The following is a 23806-nucleotide window of genomic DNA, read 5'->3' on the forward strand; positions in this document are numbered from 1 at the left end:
GAAAGTTCCGTTTCCTCTAGGACGAGGAAACGGTTCTCCCTTACCACTCTTTTCTTTTGTCCTTCCGAAGGTGGATCCGCCCTGCATCTCTTCTCCCGCTTTCTCTTTCCCTTCTTGCTGGGAGTTATTAGGGCCCTTTCTCCGGTCGGCCATTTTGTCCGTCGTCCTGGCAGCCATCTTGTGGCACTGGTGCAGCTGGGGGTGTGGCCTCGGCAGTTTCGGTTCTCTGCGGGGGAGGTGCGGGTTCTTTGTTCTCACCTCTCTCCCTTTGTCTTGAGACCGGTTTCTGCCCGCCGGCTTCCACCACCTGCGCAAATGAAGGTTTGCTTACCTTGCATTGGTGAAGGAGGTGCCCCTCTTTGTTACAGTTGTGACATCTGACGATGTCACACGTGTTCTCCTTGTGGCATCCTGGGGTAGTAAAGGTACCCCCTGTCGGCTCCGATGTTGAAGCGGGCCGGGGGGTGCTGGAAACCGTCGACGCCCTCTGGGTCCTCTTTCAGGAGGACTCGGTACTGGCGTTTGCCATACCAGACGCCGCAACTGTCCCTGATCTCCGTCGGTTTGCCCACCACAGTTACATACCTCCCTAGGTACGCTGTTACCAGTTCCATTGGTTCATAGGGGTTGTATGTGAGGACTGTGATGGTCCTCTGGTTTGTCTTCCTCATAGGCTCCGGCCTGAAATCAGAGAAACCGGGGTGCTTACCTTTTTCTCTGATCATTTTCGTTGCCTTTTCATATGAGGCGTCCGTGGCCATGTAGGCCTCCATGTATCTCTCTGCCTTGTTGTCTTGCAGGCAGTAGAGATCTCCGGCCACCAACTGCAGGATCCCTCTCAGGAAGGTAATGAAAAAGGATTTCACAGTTGGCATCGTCTCTGTTTTCTTGGTCCAGTGGAACCGGATCAGTGTCTTCTTGTCTGCCATCTGGAAAGGAGAAAAAAGAAAAAAGGAGAGAAAGAGAGAGAGCAAGGTCCTGTGGAGAGGAGGGTTTAGCTGCTAAAGGAGCAGCGAGGGAGCCCTGGCCTTTGTCCTTGTGGGCAAAGCCCAGCTAGGTGCAGGCGCAGGAGGAGAGAGAGAGAGGGAGCGGATAATGCTTCCGAGTCTCCAGGAAGAAACTAAGAACTGCGGGCAGGCCACGAGTACCTACTCCCCGCCAAGAGGCCAAGGAGGCAGAGAGAGAGAGAAGAAGCGGATAGCGCTTCCGAGTCTCGAGGAAGAAAGCAAGCACTGCGGGCAGGCCACGAGTACCTACTCCCAGCCAAGAGGCCAAGGAGGCGGAGCAAGAGAAAGGGGGAGGGGAGAGGAGAGAGCAGAGAGAGAGAACGTTGCTGCCGGATCCCACCCAGCTCAGCTGCTGCTTGGCCTTAACCCCCTAGGCTCAACCTAGGGCGATACCAGCTCAAGCACTCTTCAGGATCTTCGATCGCCTTCTAGAACTTTGGAAAGACAGGAACTGCGGGCATGCCACTTGAACTTGATCTTAGCCAAAAGGCCGATAAAATTGGATTCCAGCTCACTGGCCCTGCAAAACTTAGTTCAAGACTTAAAACTCTCAGACACATATAGATGTATATATCCCACAACAGCAGGATATACATGGTCAGGGAGGAATAGCAGCTCCAGAACTGACCATTGCTTTGCCTCAGAGAGAGTGAAAGTTGTTGGGGTCACTCTTCAGCCTGTCTTCTTCTCAGATCATCAAGCTTTAGGGTGTAGAGTGGAACTCCAGGGCGGGACTTTCTTTGGCCCAGGCCTCTGGAAACTCAACACAAAGCTGCTAGAGAATGACGGGGTAGTATCCTGCTACAAGGAGAAACTATCACAGTGGCTGTCCTTGCAGTGTCTGTATGGGTCAGTAGGAGGATGGTGGGAGGAGGTGAAGGTGAGGACGAGGGTCTTTTTCATGGCTGAGGGAAGGAAGGCTGCCAGACGGAGAGGAGTGTTAGCCAGGAAACAGAGGCAGCTGCAGCGTCTCTACACGATGCTGCACAGTGGCTTCGATGTGCTCGAGGATATCACCCTTTTAAAAAAGGATGTCTGGAGCATAGCGGAAGAAAGTAGTCGAGGAGTGCTGTTAAGAAGCTGAGTGCAGTTCTTGGAAGAAAATGAGAAGTGTACTCGCTTCTTTTTCAGGAAAGTGGTAGGCTCCAAGTCTGTCATGGAAAGTGTAGTTGATGAGGAGGGAAGAGAGAGTACAGAGCTGAGTGCTATCCTCTCCTGCATTGAGGCCTTCTTGTCACGGACGTCCAAGGGGCCTAACCGTAGGTAGCAGGAGGGCGGAAAAAGACCCATATGCGTAGCGGCGAGACGGGAAAAAGGCCCGGGCTCATTAGTGCAAATAGTTCAGGAATGCCGTATAGAAACCTGTGCCCTCAGGGAGCGGATGTGGGGCGCCCTGGTGCTAGGCAGGTCTCAGGACATCCAAACGTCAGTGCTGAGCGAGGACAGAGTGCAAGACCCGGAAATATTTAGCCAAAGGGAAAGAGAGGGACAGGAAAGACAGCAGACCAGAAACAAGGGACAGGACAGGGAAGGACCGCCCTCTGGCTGCATAGGGCGTGACACTTCTACACAAGACTGTACAGCTCTACAGAGGTAAAGGATGAAGAAATTCATTTTTTTACCTCAAAGCTAGAAAACATTTTGAGTGAAGAAGATAGGGAAGTACTTGAGGAGGATTTGACAGTAGAAGAGCTGAGAGGCTATTTGGAGCTTACAGAAGGGGAAAACTCCGGGTACTGACAGGCTCCCTAGAGGGGCGTCTGCTTTTACTACTTGCATGAATGAAGGCAAAAAAAAGCCAATCGATGTGAACGAACGGCGCTTTACAGAGGAGTACTGCCTGACTGGATCGTTGATGAACGACAGAGGCCACTCCGACCTCTTCTCGGTTTTCTTCAGTGACTTACTAAGGATCTTCTTCACATTCGCCCATGCAGGGGAAGCCAGTTACACCAAAGCAAACGAAGGAAAGTGCATTTCAAGCAGAGACCAGGAGGGACTTGTTTACACTGAGAGTGGTCGGAGAATGGAACAATGCGCCCAGCCCTGTTGCTGGAGCCGATTCTTGATGAGATCTTGGGCTCACTAAGAGGCCCCCGCTGGATGCTAATCTTTCTGTTGTTCTTGCAGGTCCTGCGCTGCTTTTGAGCCGACAGAGCTCGTCCTGGTCTGTCGGCACAGCCCAATTGCAAATGATCGGCTCCGCGTACAGAAGGAACGTGCGTTTGGTACAAGAGTGCATGAAGGCACCGGAAACACATTGGGAACAAATGACCGGTCGCTCAAGACCTCTGTGAAGTACAGGAGCGTGCAAAACAAGGCTGTTTCCACCCGGTCTCGAACCAGGGACTTTGCGCACGTTAGGCGAACGTGATAGCTGCTACACTACGGAAACCTGCAGGGACCGCTGCTGGTGTCTCGCTTGCGTTTCGGGCTGAGAAAGGGACGCGTCACTTTAGGCAGGGGGCGCTGGAGAGAGGAACAAAGGGCGTGATGAAACAAAATGCCGAAACCCGGGATCGAACCAGGGACCTTTAGATCTTCAGTCTAACGCTCTCCCAACTGAGCTATTTCGGCGGTGCGCGGAGCCCACAGCCACCTGCTCCAGCCTTCCTGTGTTGCGGCATGAGCGCACCAAGAGGAGCGGGAGAGTGTTGCAGGAACGTCACTCAGAAGGAAAGCCACCCAGGTGCGCCCTCTGAGCTCTGTCCAGCGCATCTTCCTCGCATGGACTCCTGCCTGTGACGGGCAGGAAACAATTAGCAAGAAAGGAACGACACCCCATGGGTGTCTCATGACCACACCTTAGGTTGTGACACGTGCAGGTGTGAGGGGTTGCCGGGCTACTTTGGAGCAGAGCTCGGGCGGAGGGGGGGCGGGAAAGCAGACAAAGAGGTGACACCTCAAGGTCTGCACAATCACAGCTCTCCGCCGCCCCAGGCTTCCGCTCGATAAGCTACTGGACACACCCGCCCCTCCTCACACAGACCATGGAAAAGCCCCCGAGTGGGAGGGCTCTCTCTTCCTCCCAGGAGCTCTTGGACACGACGCACAGACATAGCGCGGGGAGCTGCCGCCTGCAAACACGGCTCCAGGCTGGACTCCACTCCGCAGGAGCCGCAGAGCAGGGGAGATGGGGGCAGCTTAGCTCCTGTGCAGAGACCTGAGCTGTTGTTGCTGCGGACGCTGTCTTTTCTGCACTCGGGGTAGGAGTGAATGTTGAGTTGCCCTTAGAAATGAAGCAGAGCACTTCAACGGCACGGGTGTGTGTGTGTGCGTGCGCCCTGGTGATTCTGGGAGACAGATCGAACCTGGGCTAAAAGAGAGGGGGCTTAGCCCTCTTCCATTTGCTAGTTCAAAGTTGTACAACCCATTTGTATCTGCTAGGCGGTGCAGTCGTCATCCACAAAGAAGACTTTGAAAAGCCTCGAAGGCAAGTCATTCCGAGTTGGTCGTTTGTGTTTTCCGTTCAGACGCGAAATGCTGAAATGTTCTCTCGGCTCCTCGGTTGTCATTTCTGCTCCGTAGAGGAATCACAGCACGCGTCGCCTTCCAGCACGCTGGGTCGGGACACGATGCCGGGGGTCGGGGCGTGCGACGTCTTCCTCGTTAGTATAGTGGCAAGTATCCCCGCCTGTCACACGGGAGACTGGGGTTCGATTCCCCGACGGGGAGTAGCTTTTCTTTCACCTCCTTAGAGAAAGGACTGCCTTTCACTTCTCTGTTTTCTTTCACAGCGTCGTGCACCTTTTCATTGCTCTCGCTTTCAGAGCCTCCGCACGGCACACGACTCGACATCAGGAAGCACATTGAAGTGAAAGCAGGAAGCGCTGCGACATGCACTGTGCAGATCCCGCCACACTAAGAGGTGAGTGGGTCTGTTCGATGCACAAAGAACGCTTTGATAAGCGTCAAAGGCAAGTCATTCCGAGTTGGTCGTTTGTGTTTTCCGTTCAGACGCGAAATGCTGAAATGATCTCTCGGCTCCTCGGTTGTCATTTCTGCTCCGTAAAGGAATCACAGCACACGTCGCCTTCCAGCACGGTGGGTCGGGACACGATACCGGGGGTTGGAGAGAGCGATGTCTTCCTCGTTAGTATAGGACCTGTCACGCGGACCTGTCACCTGTCCCCACCTGTCACGCGGAAGACCGGGGTACATCAGGACGCGCATTGAAGTGAAAGCAGGATGCGCTGTGACATGCACTTTGCAGATCCCGCCACACTAAGAGGTGAGTGGGTCTGTACGATCACAGTGCTAGGCGAATCCCCAATCCCCTTTTGTGCGTGGCGACAAAAGAAGTCTGTTTCCGCCCGGTTTCGAACCAGGGACCTTTCGCGTGTGAGGCGAACGTGATAACCACTACACTACGGAAACGGTGGTAAGAAGTGCCCAGCGGCCCAGCACTGAGCTTCGTCAATGCGATTCAGCTGCTTCCAGTGCCTTTATTGGAGTGCGCTGATGGACCGTGCTCTCTCTCCAGAGACCAGCACGCCTGTCATGGATGGAGCAGGAAAGGAGGCGCCACATTCTACAGCCCTCTCCACGCAATCGACGAAATCGGGCTACTGAAGTGGAGAAAATCGCCTCTCCAGAAAGTGCAAATATCATCTTGTATAAAACTTATTGCCGAAGGTCAGCCCTGTCTACCAGAGTAACCTTCCCACCTCCTGCAGCGATGATCAGCTCGTCTCACACGCGAGAAGTTTCGGCTGGAAACAAGCGCCCCCTCTTCTCGCACGTTTTGCACGTTCGAGTAGTTTTAATGCGGCTCCTTCGTACACGGTGGTGATCTTTTGGAAAGCAGGATTCAAAACTGACACGTTCCCATACCGGGAGTTGAACCCAGGCCACCTGGGTGAAAACCAGGAATCCTAACTGCTAGACCATATGGGAGCGCACAACCCCGCTGTTCCGGGCATCATGCAAGCAAACTACATAAATATGAGAAAACGCAAGAGGTGTCACTCAGAGTGTCGAAGGGTCGATGTATACGAGTTGGTAGAATAGGGGCGTCTGCTTTTACTACATGCACAAATGAAGGCAAAAAAAAGCCAATCGATGTGAACGAACGGCGCTTTACAGAGGAGTACTGCCTGACTGGATTGTTGATGAACGACAGAGGCCACTCGACCTCTTCTCGGTTTTCTTCAATGACTTACTAAGGATCTTCTTCACATTCGCCCATGCAGGGGAAGCCAGTTACACCAAAGCAAATGCAGGAAAGTGCAATTCAAGCAGAGACCAGGAGGGACTTGTTTACAACGAGAGTTGTTGGAGAATGGAACAATGTGCCCAGCCCTGTTGCTGGAGCCGATTCTTGATGAGATCTTGGGCTCACTAAGAGGCCCCCGCTGGATGCTAATCTTTCTGTTGTTCTTGCAGGTCCTGCGCTGCTTTTGAGCCGACAGAGCTCGTCCTGGTCTGTCGGCACAGCCCAATTGCAAATGATCGGCTCCGCGTACAGAAGGAACGTGCATTTGGTACAAGAGTGCATGAAGGCACCGGAAACACATTGGGAACAAATGACCGGTCGCTCAAGACCTCTGTGAAGTACAGGAGCGTGCAAAACAAGGCTGTTTCCACCCGGTCTCGAACCGGGGACCTTGCACGTGTTAGGCGAACGTGATAGCCGCTACACTACGGAAACCTGCAGGGACCGCTGCTGGTGTCTCGCTTGCGTTTCGGGCTGAGAAAGGGACGCGTCACTTTAGGCAGGGGGCGCTGGAGAGAGGAACAAAGGGCGTGATGAAACAAATTGCCGAAACCCGGGATCGAACCAGGGACCTTTAGATCTTCAGTCTAACGCTCTCCCAACTGAGCTATTTCGGCGGTGCGCAGAGCCCACAGCCACCTGCTCCAGCCTTCCTGTGTTGCGGCATGAGCGCTCACTCAAGACCTCTGTGAAGTACAGGAGCGTGCAAAAAGAGGCTGTTCCCGTCCGGGTTCGAACCGGGGATTTTTCCGCGTGTGAGGCAAACGTGATAACCGCTGTACTACGGAAACAGTGAGAAAAGGGATGCCCCGGCAGTGAGTATTCAACCTTATTGCATTACTGCTCCCAACCAGTTGATATCAATTTAATTCCTAAGGGTTATGTACTTGTTTTGAGTATCTCATGTAGAAGTTGTAAACAAGTTCAATTACGAAATGGTCTAATGGTCTAAATGAATGATATACCGAACTTATGTCCTCTTGATATGTGTAACTCTTTGTAACTGAATGAATTTATATCTTTTGTATTCTGATAACCCATACGATAAGATCTGTTAGGTTTGCATGCATATTCTATATATTAACAAATGTATCCTTGTGTATTTGTACCTGTGTGTGCGTTGTTTGAGTTATGTCGCATGGTTGGATTCTAAGACCATTAAAAGAATCAATTTTGTGATTTACTGCCACAAAAATAATTGTCCCAGTTAATGCCCAAACCCCTACAGAACTGGTGCCTCGTGAGAGAACACTTCAACAGTGTGTGATATCCTGTCCCAGCCTGTGGAGTAGACAGCGAGCCTGTCTCTTAATAATACTAATAATACAGTGTGTGATTCCCTGCCCCAGCCAGAGGAACAGACAGTGAGCCTGTCTCTCAATAATAATACAGTGTGTGATCTCCTGTCCCAGCCTGGGAAACAGTGAGTCAGCCTCTCAATAATTATAATACAGTGTGATCTACTGTCCCAGCCTGAGGAACACACAGTGAGCCTGTATCTAAATAATAATAATACAGTGCGTGATCTCCTGTACTAGCCTGAGGAATAGACAGCGAGCCTGTCTCTCAATAATGATAACCTAGTGTGGAATGTCCTGTCCCAGTCTGAAGGACAAACAGTGAGCATGTCCCTCAGTAATAATAGAACAGTGTGTGATCTCCAGTCCCAGCAGGAGGAACAGACAGTGAGTCTGTATCTCAATAATAATAATACAGTGTGTGATCTCCTGTCCAAGCCTGGCAAACACTGAGGCTGTCTCTCAATACTAATAATACAGTGTGTGATATCCTGCCCCAGCCTGAGGAACAGACAGTGAGTCTGTCTCTCAATAATAATAATACAGTGTGTGATTTCCTGTCCCAGCCTGGGGAACAGTGAACCAGATACTCAATAATAATAATACAGTGTTATCTCCTGTCTCAGCCTGGGGAACACTGAGCCTGTCTCTCAATACTAATTATACAGTGTGTCATTTCCTGCCCCAGTCAGAGGAACAGACAGTGAGCCCGTCTCTCAATAATAATAATACAGTGTGTGATCTCCTTTCCCAACCTGAGGAACAGACAAGAATGAGCCAGTCTCTCAATAATAATAAAGCAGATTATGATCTGCTGTCCCAGCCTAAGGAACAGTCAGGAAAGAGCAGGTCTCTCTATAACAATAATACAGTTTGTGATCTCCTGTCCCAGCCTGAGGAACAGACAGTGAGCCTGTCTCTCAATAATAATAATACAGAGTATGACCTCCTGTCCCAGCCTGGGGAACAGTGAGCTTGTCTCTCAATAATAATAATACAGTGTGTCATTTCCTGTCCCAGCCTGAGGAACAGTGAGCTTGTCTCTCAATAATAATAATAATAATAATACAGTTTGAACTCCTGTCCCAGCCTGGGGAACACTGAGGCTTTCTCTCAATACTAATAATACAGTGTGTGATATCCTACCCTAGCCTGAGGAACAGACAGTGTGCCTGTCTCTCAATAATAATAATAGAGTGTGTGATTTCCTGTCCCAGCCTGAGGAACAGACTGTGAGCCTCTCTCAATAATAATAATCCAGTGTGTGATCTCCTGTTCAAGCCCAAGCGAAGACAGAGTGAGCCTATCTGTCAATAATAGTAATTCAGTGTGTGATCTCCTGTCCCAGCCTGAGAAACAGACAATGAGCCTGTCTCTCAATAATAATAATACAGCGTGTGATCTCCTGTCCCAGCCTGAGGAACAGACAGTGAGCCTGCCTCTCAATAACAAGCCAATGTGTGATCTCCTGTCCCAGCCTGAGGAACAGAGAGTGAGCCTGTCTCTCAATAATAATACAGTGTGTGATCCTCTGTCCCAGCCTGAGGAACAGACAGTGAGCCTGTCTCTCAATAATAATAATACAATGTGTGATCTCCTGTCCCATTCTGAGGAACAGACCTTCAGCCTATCTGTCAATAATAATAATACAGTGTGTGATCTCCTGTCCCAGCCTGGGGAACAGTGAGCCAGACTCTCAGTAATAATAATACAGTGTGATCTACTGTCCCAGCATGAGGAACAGTGAGCCTGTCTCTCAATAATAATAATACAGTATGTGACCAACTGTCCCAGACTGAGGAAATGACAGTGAGTCTGTCTCTCAATAATAATAATACAGTGTGAATTCCTGTCTCAGCTTGTGGAACATACAGTGAGCCTGTCTCTCTATAATAATAATATAATGTATGACCTCCTGTCCCAGCCTGGGGAATATACAGTGAGCCTGTCTCACTATAATAATAATACAGTGTCTGATCTCCTGTCCCAGCCTGAGGAACAATAAGCCTGTCAATCAATAATAATACAGTATGTGATGTCCTGTCTCCGCCTGAGGAACAGAGAGTAAGCCTGTCTCTCAATAATAATAATTCAGTGTGGGATCTCCTGTCCCAGTCTGATGAACAGACAGTGAGCCTCTCTCTCAATAATTATAATACAGTGTGTGATCTCCTGTCCCAGCCTGAGGAACAAACAGTGAGCCTGTCTCAAAATAATAATAATACAGTGTGGTATCTCCTGTCCCAGCCTGGGGAACAGTGTGCCAGACTCTCAATAATATTAATAATAATAATACAATGTGATCTACTGTCCCAGATTGAGGAACAGACAGTGAGCCTGTCTCAATAATAATACAGTGTGTGACCATCTGTCCCAGACCGAGGAAAAGACAGTGAGTCTGTCTCTAAATAATTATAATAATACAGTGTGGGATCTCCTGTCCCAGCCTGGGGAACAGACAGTGAGCCTGTCTCTCAATAATAATAATACAGTGTGTGATCTCCTGTCCCAGACTGAGGAACAGACAGTGAGACTGTCTCTCAATAATTATAATAATACTGTGTGAGCTCCTGACCCAGCCTGGGGAACATACAGTGAGCCTGTCTCTCTATAATAATAATTCAGTGTGGGATCTCCTGTCCAACTCTGAGGAACAGACAGTGAGCCTGTCTCTAAATAATAATAATACAGTGTGTGATCCTCTGTCCCAGCCTGAGGAACAGACAGTGAGCTTGTCTCTCAATAATAATAATACAGTGTGTGATCTCCTGTCCCAGCCTGAGGAACAGTGAGCCTGTCAATCAATAATAATACAGTATGTGATGTCCTGTCTCAGCTTGAGGAACAGAGAGTAAGCCTGTCTCTCAATAATAATAATACAGTGTGATCTACTGTCCCAGCCTGAGGTACAGACAGTGAGCCTGTCTCTCAATAATAATATAGTGTGTGACCACCTTCTGTGGTCTGTTTCAAATCCGCCCGCGATGAGACACCGAGGAGAAATGAAGAGCCCCAGTCGCGCTAGAAAATCACCCGGGAAAGAGACTTTCAATGTAGGAAAAAAAAGTCGTTAGTAACAGACATAATATGTTTGTTTTGTTTTTTTAATCGCTGCGATGTGTGACTAAGCTCATACGACTAAGAGTTGCCCCCTTTGTCTAGATCTGGTAACCTGCTCGTCGCTGGTGGGCCAGATCGTGTCCCCCGTCACTACACTGGGGCATTAAGACCCCTCACAGACCGCAGGCCCCCTGCTGGCCCCACTGAGAGGTCGAATCCCACCTCCTCCGCTCTCTGCGAAAAGCAGTATCTTCAGGCCCTGACATCCCACCCCTGCCACTCTCTGCGTAAATAAGTATCGTCAGGCCCTGACATCCCACCCCTGCCACTCCCTGCGTAAAGAAGTGTCGTATGGCCCTGACATCACACCCCCACCAGTCTCTGCGGAAAGCACTGTCGTATAGCCCTGACACCCAACCCTCCACTCTCTGCATTAAGCACTGTCGTATAGCCCTGACACCCACCCCTCCACTCTTTGAATAAAGCAGTGTCGTCAGGCCCTGACATCCCACCCCCGCCACTGTCTACGTAAAGTAGTATCGTCAGGGCCTGACATCCCACTCCCGCCACTCTCTGTGTAAAGTAGTGTCATATGGCCCTGACACCAATCCCTCCACTCTCTGCATAAAGCAGTGTCTTATGGCCCTGAAACCCTCCCCTCCACTCTCTACATAAAGCAGTGTTGTCAAGCCCTGACATCCCTCCCCCGCCACTCTCTGCATAAAGCACTGCCGTATAACCCTGACACCCTCCCCTCCACACTCTGCGTTAAGCTGTGTTGTCAGGCCCTGATATCCCACCCCCGCCACTCTCTGCGGAAAGCACTGTCATATAGCCCTGACACCCACCCCTCCATTTTTTGCATAAAGCAGTGTCGTCAAGCCCTGCCACTCTCTGCGTAAAGAAGTGTCGTATGGCCCTGACATCCCACCCCCACCACTAACTGTGTAAAGTAGTATCGTCAGGCCCTGACATCCCACCCCTGCCACTCCCTGCGTAAAGAAGTGTCGTATGGCCCTGACATCACACCCCCACCACTCTCTGCCGAAAGCACTGTCGTATAGCCCTGACACCCACCCCTCCACTCTCTGCATAAAGCAGTGTCGTCAAGCCCTGACATCCCACCCCCGTCACTCTCTGTGTAAAGCAGTGTCATATGGCCCTGACATCCCACCCCCACCACTCTCTGTGTAAGGCACTGTCGTATGGCCCTGACATCACACCCCCACCACTCTCTGCGGAAAGCACTGTCGTATAGCCTTGACACCCACCTCTCCACTCTCTGTGTAAAGCAGTGTCATCTAGCCCTGACATCCCACCCCCTCCACTCTCTGAATAAAGAAGTGTCGTATGGCCCTGACACCCACCCCTCCATTCTCTGCATAAAGCAGTGTCGTCAGGCCCTGACATCCCACCCCTCCACTCTCTGCGTAATGCGGTATCGTCAGGCCTTGACATCCAACCCCCGCCACTCTCTGCGTAAAGCAGACATGTTACAGACATTTACAACAAAGACATATTATAAAATATTGACATATACTGTAGGCGGCTGGAGCATTATTGGGAGACAGACTCACTGTTCCTCAGGCTGTGACAGGAGATCACATACTGGGCTGCCAGATCAACTGAGTTCCCTCCTCCCTCTCCCAGTAGGATTGGGACCTGTTGTGATTCTGGCAGGTGTGGGAACTCTGGGATTAGATTCCTGAATTTCGGGAAGAATGTTTCTCTAATCCCAGAGTATCTGTCACAGTGCAGTAGGAAGTGCACCTCTGTCTCTATTTCTCCCCGCTGGCAGTGGGAGCACAGCCTGTCCTCTCTGGGCAGCCAGGTCTGCCTGTGTCGCCCAGTTTCTATGGCCAGGTTGTGGTCACTGAGCCTGTACTTCGTCAGGGTCTGTTTCTGTTTGTTATTTTTTATTTTGGTCAAATATTCAGCTAGTGTGTATTGTCTGTTTAAGGTTCTGTAGCATTCCAGTTTATGTTGTGTTTGTGTGTGTGTGTCCCAGTGTGTGAGATATTGCTGTTTGATCTGTGCTGTGATGTGCTTGAGTCTGGGTTGTGGTGCTCTAGCAGTGCTGTCCTGAGGCTGGTTAGTGTCGGTGTCACTCACTGCGAGTGTGATTTCAGCAGAGTCTCTGTACTCTTGGGACACTTGACTCACCTGTCTCTCTCTTTCTCTCCCTGTGCTGTCCCTCTCCTGCCCCCTCTCTCCCTCCTCGGACTCCAGCTGGAGGAGGTCCAATCACCACCTCCTGTGAGACAGAAGAAAAATAAGGTGGGTAATGCTCTGATCCTCTCTTTACTGCTGTCCAGTGTCCAGTCAGTGTCCAGTCAGTGTGTCTGTATGAACCCCTCTCTCTCTCAGTGCAGTGTTCATGTACGGGAGTGTCCAGTCCGACTCTTAACGTGACTCTCCTGTCTCTGCTTCAGAAGCGCTGGTGCGTCTTTTTAAACTCCCTGAGCTGCGTGTCAGTGGAGACAGAAGATCAGGACGAGCCGATGGAGGCGGCGGAGACCGTGGGTCAGGAGAGGAAGAGCGAGGGAGAGGAGGAGCAGGCTGCCGGGAAGGACAAGAAGAGGAAGAGGAGGTGCAGGTGAGCAGACAGGGGGGCGCCGCCCGGTCGTGTCTGTGATTCAAGGAGGAGTCTCCTCTTGCTGTTTGATGTCATGGTGACGTCTGTGTCTGTGTCCCTCACACCTGCAATAACAATATTCTTTCCAGGTTCCTTTCCTGGTTCTGTGCCAGCTAAGATCTGGACTGGACTAGACTGGACTGGACTGGAGCTGAGGGACGCCAGACTGGACTGCACTGAAGCTGAGGGGCCCCAGACTGGACTGGACAGGAGCTGAGGGACACCAGACTGGACTGGACTGGAGCCTAGGGACACCAGACTGGACTGGACCGGAGCTGAGAGACACCAGACTGGACTGCACCGGAGCTGAGAAACACCAGACTGGACTGGACTGGAGCTGAGGGGCCCCAGACTGGACTGGACTGGAGCTGAGAGACACCAGACTGGACTGGACTGGAGCTGAGGGACCCCAGACTGTGCTGGACCGAAGCTGAGGGACCCCAGTCTGGACTGAAGCTGAGGGACCCCAGACTGTGCTGGACCGAAGCTGAGGGACCCCAGTCTGTGCTGGGCCGAAGCTGAGGGACACCAGACGGTGCTGGACCGAAGCTGAGGGACCCCAGTCTGGACTGCACTGGAGCTGAGGGACACCAGGTTGGACTGGAGCTGAGGGGCCCCAGACTGGACTGGACTGAAGCTGAGGGGCCCCATTCTGGACTGGACTGAAGCTGAGGGACCCCAGACCCCGGTCTGGACTGAAGCTTGTAATTTTTGTTCTTTTGTTAAGCATCAATAAAAAATTAAAAAAAAAATCTGTTTAGCTTTTGGTTTTTTCCCTCCCCCCCCCCCCAAAGTTGCTGCTGGGAGAGGTGTGAGTGGGGCCAGCAGGGGGCGCTCTCACTCTGCGGTCTGTGTGGGTCCTGATGCCCCAGTATAGGGACGGGGGACACTGGACTGTAAACAGGCGCCGTCCTTCGGATGAGACGTCAAACCAAGGTCCTGACTCTCTGTGCTCGTTAACAATCCCGGGGTGTTTCTGGAGAAGAGTAGGGGTGTTACCCCAGTATCCTGGCCTGATTCCCCCCCTGGTCTTGACCCATCATGGCCTCCTAATCACCCCCCTCTCTGAACTGGCTCCATCCCTCTGCTCTCCTCCCCACTGAGAGCTGCTGTGTGCTGAGCAGACTGGAGCATCATCCAGGTAGGGGCTGCACACTGGGGGGGCTGGAGGGGATCCCCCTGACCTGGGAGGAGCTCTGAGTGGAGAGTCCAGACTTATTAATTATTATTATTATTCGTGCTGCACTGGGCTTCAGTTCTGGCAGTGAGAGGGGGACTCTGTGATCAGTACAGATACTTATGACTGTATAATAATACACGATAGAAATGGAAAACAGGGTAGCGCTGTAGTCCCTTCGAAACGTTTTGAACTGCCAGAAGAAGTTTTCACAACCCGGACTCGTGAAGGTACAGGTCTTCTCCCATCGTCCGGAGCAAGGTGTATTGTGTCCTGGTGATTTCTCCCGTTTTGAACGGAGTTTAATATCTTGTTTCTACTTTATTAGAGAGAGGCACTGAACATCCTGTGATGGACTGGTGTCCTGTCCAGGGTGTGTGAGTGTGTGTGTCCTGTGATGGACTGCTGTCCTGTCCAGGGTGTGTGAGTGTGTGTGTGTCCTGTGATGGACTGCTGTCCTGTCCAGGGTTTGTGAGTGTGTGTGTGTCCTGTGATGGACTGGTGTCCTGTCCAGGGTGTGTGTGTGTACTGTGATGGACTTGTATCCTGTGAAGGACTGGTGTCCTGTCCAGGGTGTGTGTGCGTCCTGTGATGGACTGGTGGATCACAATATTAATTCTCCTCCTTGATTCCCTCCTTCATCGCCAGAGTGAAAGCGGGACACGGCAGTAAAAGCTCAGCCCTGCGGGTGGTGGTCCTCTCGGCCACACGGGGGCGCTGTGGCTCCACGGGGGGGGGGTTATGTTCAAGTCCCGCTGGGAATCGCACCGACGCGGCGGAGTTCGTGAACGTCCCAGACACCAAGAAAACGAGAGAGAGAAAAAAGGTCGTTTTCGGGGTTCAAGAAGCAACCCCGAGATTCAGGGGTTCTGAAACAGAAACGGCCAGGTGGTGTTGTAGAGAGGTCGACATGCCTGGTTTTCCTCGTCTCCGAAGCCCGTTTTTTTGGGGGGGGTCGTGAGGTCCCACGCAGCGCTCGGAAAAGAAAATGCCGTCTCTTTTCCCCGCAGGACGGGGAGGTGGGAACCCGTGTTTTTTGGACGTGGCGTGGCCCGAAATTTCCGCCCTTGGCCGCTAAAGGGGGGTGGAGGTTGGTCTTTCTTTGACTTGGGGGTAGGGGGGGTGCTAATTTCACTGAACCATACCTAACGGAAACCCGTGTTGGACGTGGGGGTGCTGAATGCGCCCTTCGACGTGATTTTGTTTTTAAATTCAAGTGCAGCTTTTGTAACGCTTGGGCCGGAAACACCTGGACCCGTTTCCTCTGCCTGTCCGATGTGGCGACTACCGGGGTCGTACAGGGACACCCGGCTGGCCGCTGAGAGTTGGAAAAATAAAATGTCCACCTAAAAAAAAACAACCGCGAAAAATGTCGGCCATTTTTGTTTCGCGGCCGAGCCGTGAGCGCGTCGGGGGCGACATCACGGGGGCGTCACAATGAGCCGCCTGACGTCACAGAGCGGCGGAATCTAGCGGGGGGCGGCGCCGGAGCCCCGTGAGCTCAGAGGAGTGAAGAGAGAGGAGGAGGAAAGGACTATATAGCGCTTTCTAAACACGTGTTTCTTCCAAAAAAGATTCGTGGGTTACTTCGACTTCAATCAAATAATAGTTCCAGCTTCAGATTCACTCTGAAGTATCCCCGTGAAATCGGCAAGTCAGTTAAAAATGCCGCTGTCGAGAAATAACAAAATAAGTTGAGAAATAAGTTGGTTTTTTTTTCCCGTTACTCCACTCTTATGGGTGTGATCGTGCTGTAAAAAGATATTGAGAGGAGGTGCACCTCTACACAGAGAGTGGTGGGGGTGGGGAACAAGCTGCCCAGCCCTGTGGTTGAAGCCGATACCCTGGCTTCTCTCCAGACACAGCTGGGTGAGCTCCTCCAGTCAGGACAGGAGGCTCTACTATACACAGAGGGGGGCGGGGGTGGGGAACAAGCCGCCCAGCTGTGTGGCTCCGCCCCCTCCCCTCCCCTCTGTGACTCTGCTTGTCTCGGCAGGGCGATGGACCGACAGAGATGCAGCACGGCCGTGCGCGGTCGCAGCAGGACCCGGGCCCGGCGAGGCGTCGTAAGTCCACCCCTCCCGCCCGCCGTCCAGCGTCCAGCGTCCAGCCCTCCTCCGACTGGCCTCTCCGCCCCCAGCAGCGCTCGCTGTATTATAATAATAATAATAAACTTCACTGATAGAGCACCTTTCACACACATAGCAGCGCAAAGCGCTTGACAGACCAGGTCTCAAGGTAACACCTCCAGACGAGGAGAGACACTTCCAGTGGTGATCTTGACTGAGGACACGCCTCGGCTCAAGAGACAGGGTCGCGGGTCCGAGGAAAACCAAGCTGCAGGTCCATTATGGCCTTCTGAGAGCACAGATTGCCTCTGGACGTCCTACACTCTTCCTGGACACACTGTAGAGACTCACCTGTCCAGACTCTTACTGGACACACTGTACACACTCACCTGTCCAGACTCTCACTGGACACACTATAGAGACTCACCTGTCCAGACTCTTACTGGACACACTGTACACACTCACCTGTCCAGACTCTTCCTGGACACACTGTAGAGACTCACCTTTACGGACTCTCACTGGACACACTGTACACACTCACCTGTCCACACTCTCACTGGACACACTGTAGAGACTCACCTGTCCGGACTCTCACTGGACACACTGTAGAGACTCACCTGTCCAGACTCTCACTGGACACACTGTACACACTCACCTGTCCAGACTCTTACTGGACACACTGGTCAGACTCACCTGTCCAGACTCTCACTGGACACATTGTAGAGACTCACCTGTCCAGACTCTTACTGGACACACTGGTAAGACTCACCTGTCCACACTCTCACTGGACACACTGTAGAGACTCACCTGTCCACACTCTCACTGGACACACTGTAGAGACTGCCCAAGGCCCCTAGTCTCGACACGACTGGGCTGGGCTATTTGGTCAGAGCTGTCTCGGAGATGGGCTGTTTGGCGTCTTCACAGGTCACACCGGTCAGGCCGAACCCGGACTGGCAGTGGGAGAGGTCCCGGCCCAAGTCCCGGTGCTTTTCCGTAAGTCTGACCCGGTCGCCTTCCGCGAGACTGGACCGGCCGCCCTGTGGTGGGCCCGGTGCCCCACATCTACCCTACAGCTCCCCCCACTGACCCCTAAACTCCCGATACCCTACAGCTCCCACCACTGACCCCTAAACTCCCGATACCCTACAGCTCCCCACACTGACCCCTAAACTCCCGATACCCTACAGCTCCCCACACTGACCCCTAAACCCCCGATACCCTACAGCTCCCCACTCTGACCCCTAAACTCCCGATACCCTACAGCTCCCCACTCTGACCCCTAAACTCCCGATACCCTACAGCTCCCCACTGACCCCTAAACTCCCGATACCCTACAGCTCCCCACTCTGACCCCTAAACTCCCGATACCCTACAGCTCCCCACTCTGACCTCTAAACTCCCGATACCCTACAGCTCCCCACACTGACCCCTAAACTCCCGATACCCTACAGCTCCCCACTCTGACCCCTAAACTCCCGATACCCTACAGCTCCCCACTCTGACCCCTAAACTCCCGATACCCTACAGCTCCCCACTCTGACCCCTAAACTCCCGATACCCTACAGCTCCCCACTCTGACCCCTAAACTCCCGATACCCTACAGCTCCCCACTCTGGCCCCTAAACTCCCGATACCCTACAGCTCCCCACTCTGACCCCCACAGTCCTGATGGCCGAGAGGTCTCTGCTTGCTGTAGTGATTGAGTGAGCTCTGTGGACCTAACCTCTGTCTTGTGTCCTCGTTTCCAGCATCTCCTAGTGGTCCGTCATTTCACCAGAGCTGAAGGTGAGATCTGGGGAGGAGACAGAGCACCCCCTAACACCCCTGAGCTAGGTTACAGGGTAAGACAGCTTCTTACTGTTGGACACACCTGTCCACACTCTTTCTGGACACACTGGACACACTCGCCTGTCCGGACTCTTACTGGACACACTGGACACACTTGCCTGTCCGGACTCTTACTGGACACACTGTACACACCCACCTGTCCAGACTCTTACTGGACACACTGTACACAACCACCTGTCCAGACTCTCACTGGACACACTGTCCACACTCACCTGTCTGGGCTCTTATTGGACACACTGTACACACCCACCTGTCCAGACTCTCACTGGACACACTGTCCACACTCACCTGTCTGGGCTCTTATTGGACACACTGTCCACACTCACCTGTCCAGACTCTCACTGTACACACTCACCTGTCCACACTCTCACTGGACACACTGGACACACTCACCTGTCCAGACTCTTACTGGACACACTGTACACACTCACCTGTCCAGACTCTTACTGGACACACTGTACACACTCACCTGTCCAGGCGTAGTCTCTGCTCCTCATCCCCCCTGCGTTGTGTCTCCCTCTCTCCCCGCTGGACAGAATCCCGTGGTGTCTTCGTGTTTCCCGAGCTCGTCCAGAAGCTGGAGAGGGCGGCCGAGCTGCAGCTGGAGCTCCCGGTGTCGCCCGGCTCGTCCCGCTCGGGCTCGCCCAGCTCGTTCGGCTCGGTGCCCCCCCCCCTCGCCCAAGAGCCCCCCCCTCCGGCCCCCTCAGGCCCCTGCCCGCCCCGCCCCGACGCCCCCCCTTCATCCCCACCATGCCCCGCGAGCCCCCCCTGCTGCCCGGGGCGGTGCCCCTGCCCCTGCCCCCGCCCGTCCTGCCCCCCATCGCCCGCCCGGCCCCGCCACGCCCCGCCTGGGGCTCCCCAGTGCGGAGGGCAAGGAGAGAGGCTGAGATGTCTGACGAGGCAAGTGGGGCAGAGTCTGTCCGTCTATCCTTCAGTCCATCTGTCCCTCTGTCCATCTGTCCCTCTGTCCTTCTGTTCTTTTCTCTGTCCATCTGTCCATCTGTCTTTCTGTCCTTTTCTCTGCCTTTCTGTCCATCAGTCCATCTGTCCTTTTCTCTGTCTTTTTGTCCGTCTGTACTTCTCTCTTTCTGTCTTTCTGTCCTTCTGTCTGAGTCTCTCCATGTCTCCCTGCTCTCTGTCTGTCCTGCGTTGTCCCAGCTGGGCCTGTCTCCCTGTGTCTCTCCGTGTGTCTCCCTGCTCTCTGTCTGTCCTGCGTTGTCCCAGCTGGGCCTGTCTCCCTGTGTCTCTCCGTGTGTCTCCCTGCTCTCTGTCTGTCCTGCGTTGTCCCAGCTGGGTCTCTCTCCCTGTGTCTCTCCGTGTGTCTCCCTGTCTGTCTCTCTGTCTGTCCTGCGTTGTCCCAGCTGGGCCTGTCTCCTCTGCTCTTTGCCTTCAGCTCTGTTCGCCGATGTCCCGCCAGCCCGTCACTCTCTCAGCCTGTCTCTTGACTTGCAGGAGGAAGAGGAGGTGGAGACAGCTCTTCCGGCAGGAGAGAGTAAGGAGGTCAGTGCTGGTCCCACCCTGCCCCCTGTCCTGTCTGTGGTGGAGTTTTGCCGTCTTGTCTGTCCCTGGGTCTCAGTGTCTCTCTCTCTTTCAGCCCTGTCTGTCAGTGTCTCTCTCGGCCTGCTGTCTGCCTGTCCCTGCCTCTCTGTCTCTCTCTCTTTCAGCCCTGTCTGTCAGTGTCTCTCTACTCCTCCTCTCTGTCCTCAGTGTGTCTCTCTCCTCCTCTCTGTCCTGTGGTGTCCAGGCAGTGTGTCTCTCTCCTCCTCCTCCTCTCTGTCCTGTGGTGTCCAGTGGGTCAGTATTAGTGGGCTACACCCAGGCTCACTCACTGCGAGTGTGATCTCAGCAGAGTCTCTGTGCTCTTGGGACACTTGACTTACCTGTCTCTCTCTTTCTCTCCCTGTGCTGTCCCTCTCCTGCCCCCTCTCTCCCTCCACGGACTCCAGCTGGAGGAGGTCCAATCACCACCTCCTGTGAGACAGAAGAAAAAGAAGGTGGGTAATGCTCTGATCCTCTCTTTACTCCTGTCCAGTGTCAAGTCAGTGTCCAGTCAGTGTGTCTGTATGAACCCCTCTCTCTCTCAGTGCTGTGTTCATGTACTGGAGTGTCCAGTCAGTGTGTCTGTATGAACCCCTCTCTCTCTCAGTGCAGTGTTCATGTCCTGGAGTGTCCAGTCATGTGTCTGTATGAACCCCTCTATCTCTCTCAGTGCAGTGTTCATGTCCTGGAGTGTCCAGTCAGTGTGTCTGTATGAACCCCTCTCTCTCTCAGTGCAGTGTTCATGTCCTGGAGTGTCCAGTCAGTGTGTCTGTATGAACCCCTCTCTCTCTCAGTGCAGTGTTAATGTACTGGAGTGTCCAGTCAGTGTGTGTGTATGAACCCCTCTCTCTCTCAGTGCAGTGTTCATGTACTGGAGTGTCCAGTCAGTGTGTCTGTGTGAACCCCTCTCTCTCTCAGTGCAGTGTTCATGTACTGGAGTGTCCAGTCCGACTCTTAACGTAACTCTCCTGTCTCTGCTTCAGAAGCGCCGATGCGTCTTTTTAAAGTCCCTGAGCTGCGTGTCAGTGGAGACAGAAGATCAGGACGAGCCGATGGAGGCGGCGGAGACCGTAGCTCAGGAGAGGAAGAGCGAGGGAGAGGAGAAGCAGGCTGCCGGGAAGGACAAGAAGAGGAAGAGGAGGTGTAGGTGAGCAGACAGGGGGGCGCCGCCCGGTCGTGTCTGTGATTCAAGGAGGAGTCTCCTCTTGCTGTTTGATGTCATGGTGACGTCTGTGTCTATGTCCCTCACACCTGCAATAACAATATCTTTCCAGGTTCCTTTCCTGGTTCTGTGCCTGCTAAGATCTGGACTGGACTGGACTGGACTGAATTGGACTGGACCGGAGCTGAGAGACATCAGACTGGACCGAAGCTGAGGGACCCCAGACTGTGCTGGACCGAAGCTGAGGGACCCCAGACTGGACTGGACAGGAGCTGAGGGACACCAGACTGTGCTGGACCGACGCTGAGGGACCCCAGACTGTTCTGGACCGAAGCTGAGGGACCCCAGTCTATGCTGGACCGAAGCTGAGGGACCCCAGTCTGTGCTGGGCCGAAGCTGAGGGACCCAAGACTGTGCTGGTCTGAAGCTGAGGGACCCCAGACTGGACAGCACTGGAGCTGAGGGACACCAGACTGGACTGGACTGGAGCTGAGGGGCCCCAGACTGGACTGGACCAAAGCTGAGGGACCTCAGGCTGTGCTGTACCGAAGCTGAGGGACACCAGACTGTGCTGGACCGAAGCTGAGGGACCTCAGACTGGACCGAAGCTGAGGGACCCCAGTCTGTGCTGGACCGAAGCTGAGGGACCCCAGACTGTGCTGGACCGATGCTGAAGGACCCCAGTCTGGACTGAAGCTGAGGGACCCCAGACTGCACTGGACTGAAGCTGAGGGGCCCCAGACTGTACTGAAGCTGGGGGGCCCCAGACTGGTCTGAACTGAAGCTGAGGGGCCCCAGACTGGACTGATGACCTTTTGTTAAGCATCAATAAATTTTTAAAAAAAAAAATCTGTTTAGCTTTTGGTTTTTTCCCTCCCCCCCCCCCCAAGGTTGCTGCTGGGAGAGGTGTGAGTGGGGCCAGCAGGGGGCGCTCTCACCCTGCAGTCTGTGTGGGTCCTGATACCCCAGTATAGTGACGGGGGACACTGGACTGTAAACAGGCGCCGTCCTTCGGATGAGACGTCAAACCGAGGTCCTGACTCTCTGTGCTCGTTAACAATCCCGGGGTGTTTCTGGAGAAGAGTAGGGGTGTTACCCCAGTGTCCTGGCCTGATTCCTCCCCTGGTCTTGACCAATCATGGCCTCCTAATCACCCCCCTCTCTGAACTGGCTCCATCCCTCTGCTCTCCTCCCCACTGAGAGCTGCTGTGTGCTGAGCGGACTGGAGCATCATCCAGGTAGGGGCTGCATACTGGGGGGGCTGGAGGGGATCCCCCTGACCTGGGAGGAGCTCTGAGTGGAGAGTCCAGACTTATTAATTATTATTATTATTCGTGCTGCACTGGGCTTCAGTCCTGGCAGTGAGAGGGGGACTCTGTGATCAGGACAGATACTTATGACTGTCTAATAATACACGATACAAATGGAAAACAGGGTAGCGCTGTAGTCCCTTCGAAACGTTTTGAACTGCCAGAAGAAGTTTTCACAACCCGGACTCGTGAAGGTACAGGTCTTCTCCCTTCGTCCGGAGTAAGGTGAGAGGTCACCCCCTCGGGGTGCAGTATCCCCGATGCACCCCCCCACCACCACCCAAAACGACACACACTTCTGTGACGATTGGGAGACCCCGGTTCGACCAGCCCCTGCGGTGGAGGAAACGACCCGCTTGAGAGAACACGCAGACTCCACACAGAAGGGTCACCTCGGCATTTATTCCAACAGCAAAACAACACCAGAGAGAAACGGTCTCCGAAAGATAAGCGCACACCGGGAAAAACACGACAGGGTCATTACAAATGGGAATAGGAGTTCTTTTTTTCTTTTCCGGACGTCAGTTGTATCGTGTCTTGGTGATTTCTCCCGTTTCGAACGGAGTTTAATGTCGCGTTTCTACTTTATTAGAGAGAGGCACTGAACTTTGGGGAACGTGACATCCACCCAGTATTACTAGTAGGTTGATAAATATAAATGTTCTTTTTCCCCCCGTATGATACCTCGCGAAATATAACGATGGCCAACTCCTTAAGTCAAAATTTAAACCCTTCTCACGCTACAAGACAGTCCGTCAACATCGCCGCGGCCCGAAGCGCGACCTTCGGTATGACGTTGGCGGAAAAGGGGGTAGGGTAAGTACGTCACAGCCGGGGGAAGCCCCTATCACGTGAGAGGGGTGCGGCGGGCGACGAGCCCCCGGGGGCGAAGAGAAGTTGATTTGCGTGGGGTGTGGAAACACTACACGACCGGGCAAGCGAGCCGTTTTTTTTGTTTTGTTTTTTCCAGAACATCAGAACAACCGCAGAGATGACCATCGATCCACCTCCAGACGTTTCCTTTTTTGTCCTCTTTGGCCTCCAAAATAAAAAAAAAACTGGGATCCATCGCCAAATTAAAACGTCAACCACTTTTCGGGCTTTCGTGCTGTCCATGATGAAACCGTCATGGTTGTGTAAGCATACGTTACATCACAGACCGGCGGCGCTTGGACGTGAGGAGTGTCGTTACGTTTTTGAAATGGCACGTCAGACAAGATCTCTGACAAGATCTCCGAAAAACCCAAACCTGTAAGATTCAATTTCAATTCAGTTTTTTTATATAGCGCCTTTCACAACAAGAATGCCCCAAGGCCCCGAACAAAGGAGTTGTTCCACACCCCCACCACCCTCTGTGTACAGTAGAGCCCCCTGTACTGACTGGAGGAGCTCACCCAGCTGTGTCTGGAGAGAAGCCGGGGTATCGGCTTCAACCACAGGGCTGGGTGGCTTGTTCCCCACCCCCTTCTGTGTACAGAAGAGC

At 53.0% G+C, this 23806-nt stretch overlaps 4 non-coding genes across 4 annotated transcripts; all 4 read right to left on the reverse strand.

Annotated features, from left to right (window-relative positions):
- Positions 1–3511: 3511 nt before the first annotated feature.
- trnaf-gaa (transfer RNA phenylalanine (anticodon GAA)) lies at positions 3512–3584 on the reverse strand. The gene has a single exon. It is a non-coding gene; the product is annotated as a tRNA-Phe (tRNA).
- Positions 3585–5311: 1727 nt separating this feature from the next.
- Positions 5312–5384, reverse strand: trnav-cac (transfer RNA valine (anticodon CAC)). The gene has a single exon. It is a non-coding gene; the product is annotated as a tRNA-Val (tRNA).
- Positions 5385–5831: 447 nt separating this feature from the next.
- Positions 5832–5903, reverse strand: trnae-uuc (transfer RNA glutamic acid (anticodon UUC)). Its single transcript has one exon. It is a non-coding gene; the product is annotated as a tRNA-Glu (tRNA).
- Positions 5904–6766: 863 nt separating this feature from the next.
- trnaf-gaa (transfer RNA phenylalanine (anticodon GAA)) lies at positions 6767–6839 on the reverse strand. Its single transcript has one exon. It is a non-coding gene; the product is annotated as a tRNA-Phe (tRNA).
- Between the last annotated feature and the right edge of the window lie 16967 nt (positions 6840–23806).

The sequence above is a fragment of the Lepisosteus platostomus genome, chromosome 5 (genome assembly GCF_059453375.1).
Source record: "Lepisosteus platostomus isolate fLepPlt1 chromosome 5, fLepPlt1.hap1, whole genome shotgun sequence".
In the NCBI taxonomy this organism is placed as follows: Eukaryota; Metazoa; Chordata; class Actinopteri; order Semionotiformes; family Lepisosteidae; genus Lepisosteus; species Lepisosteus platostomus.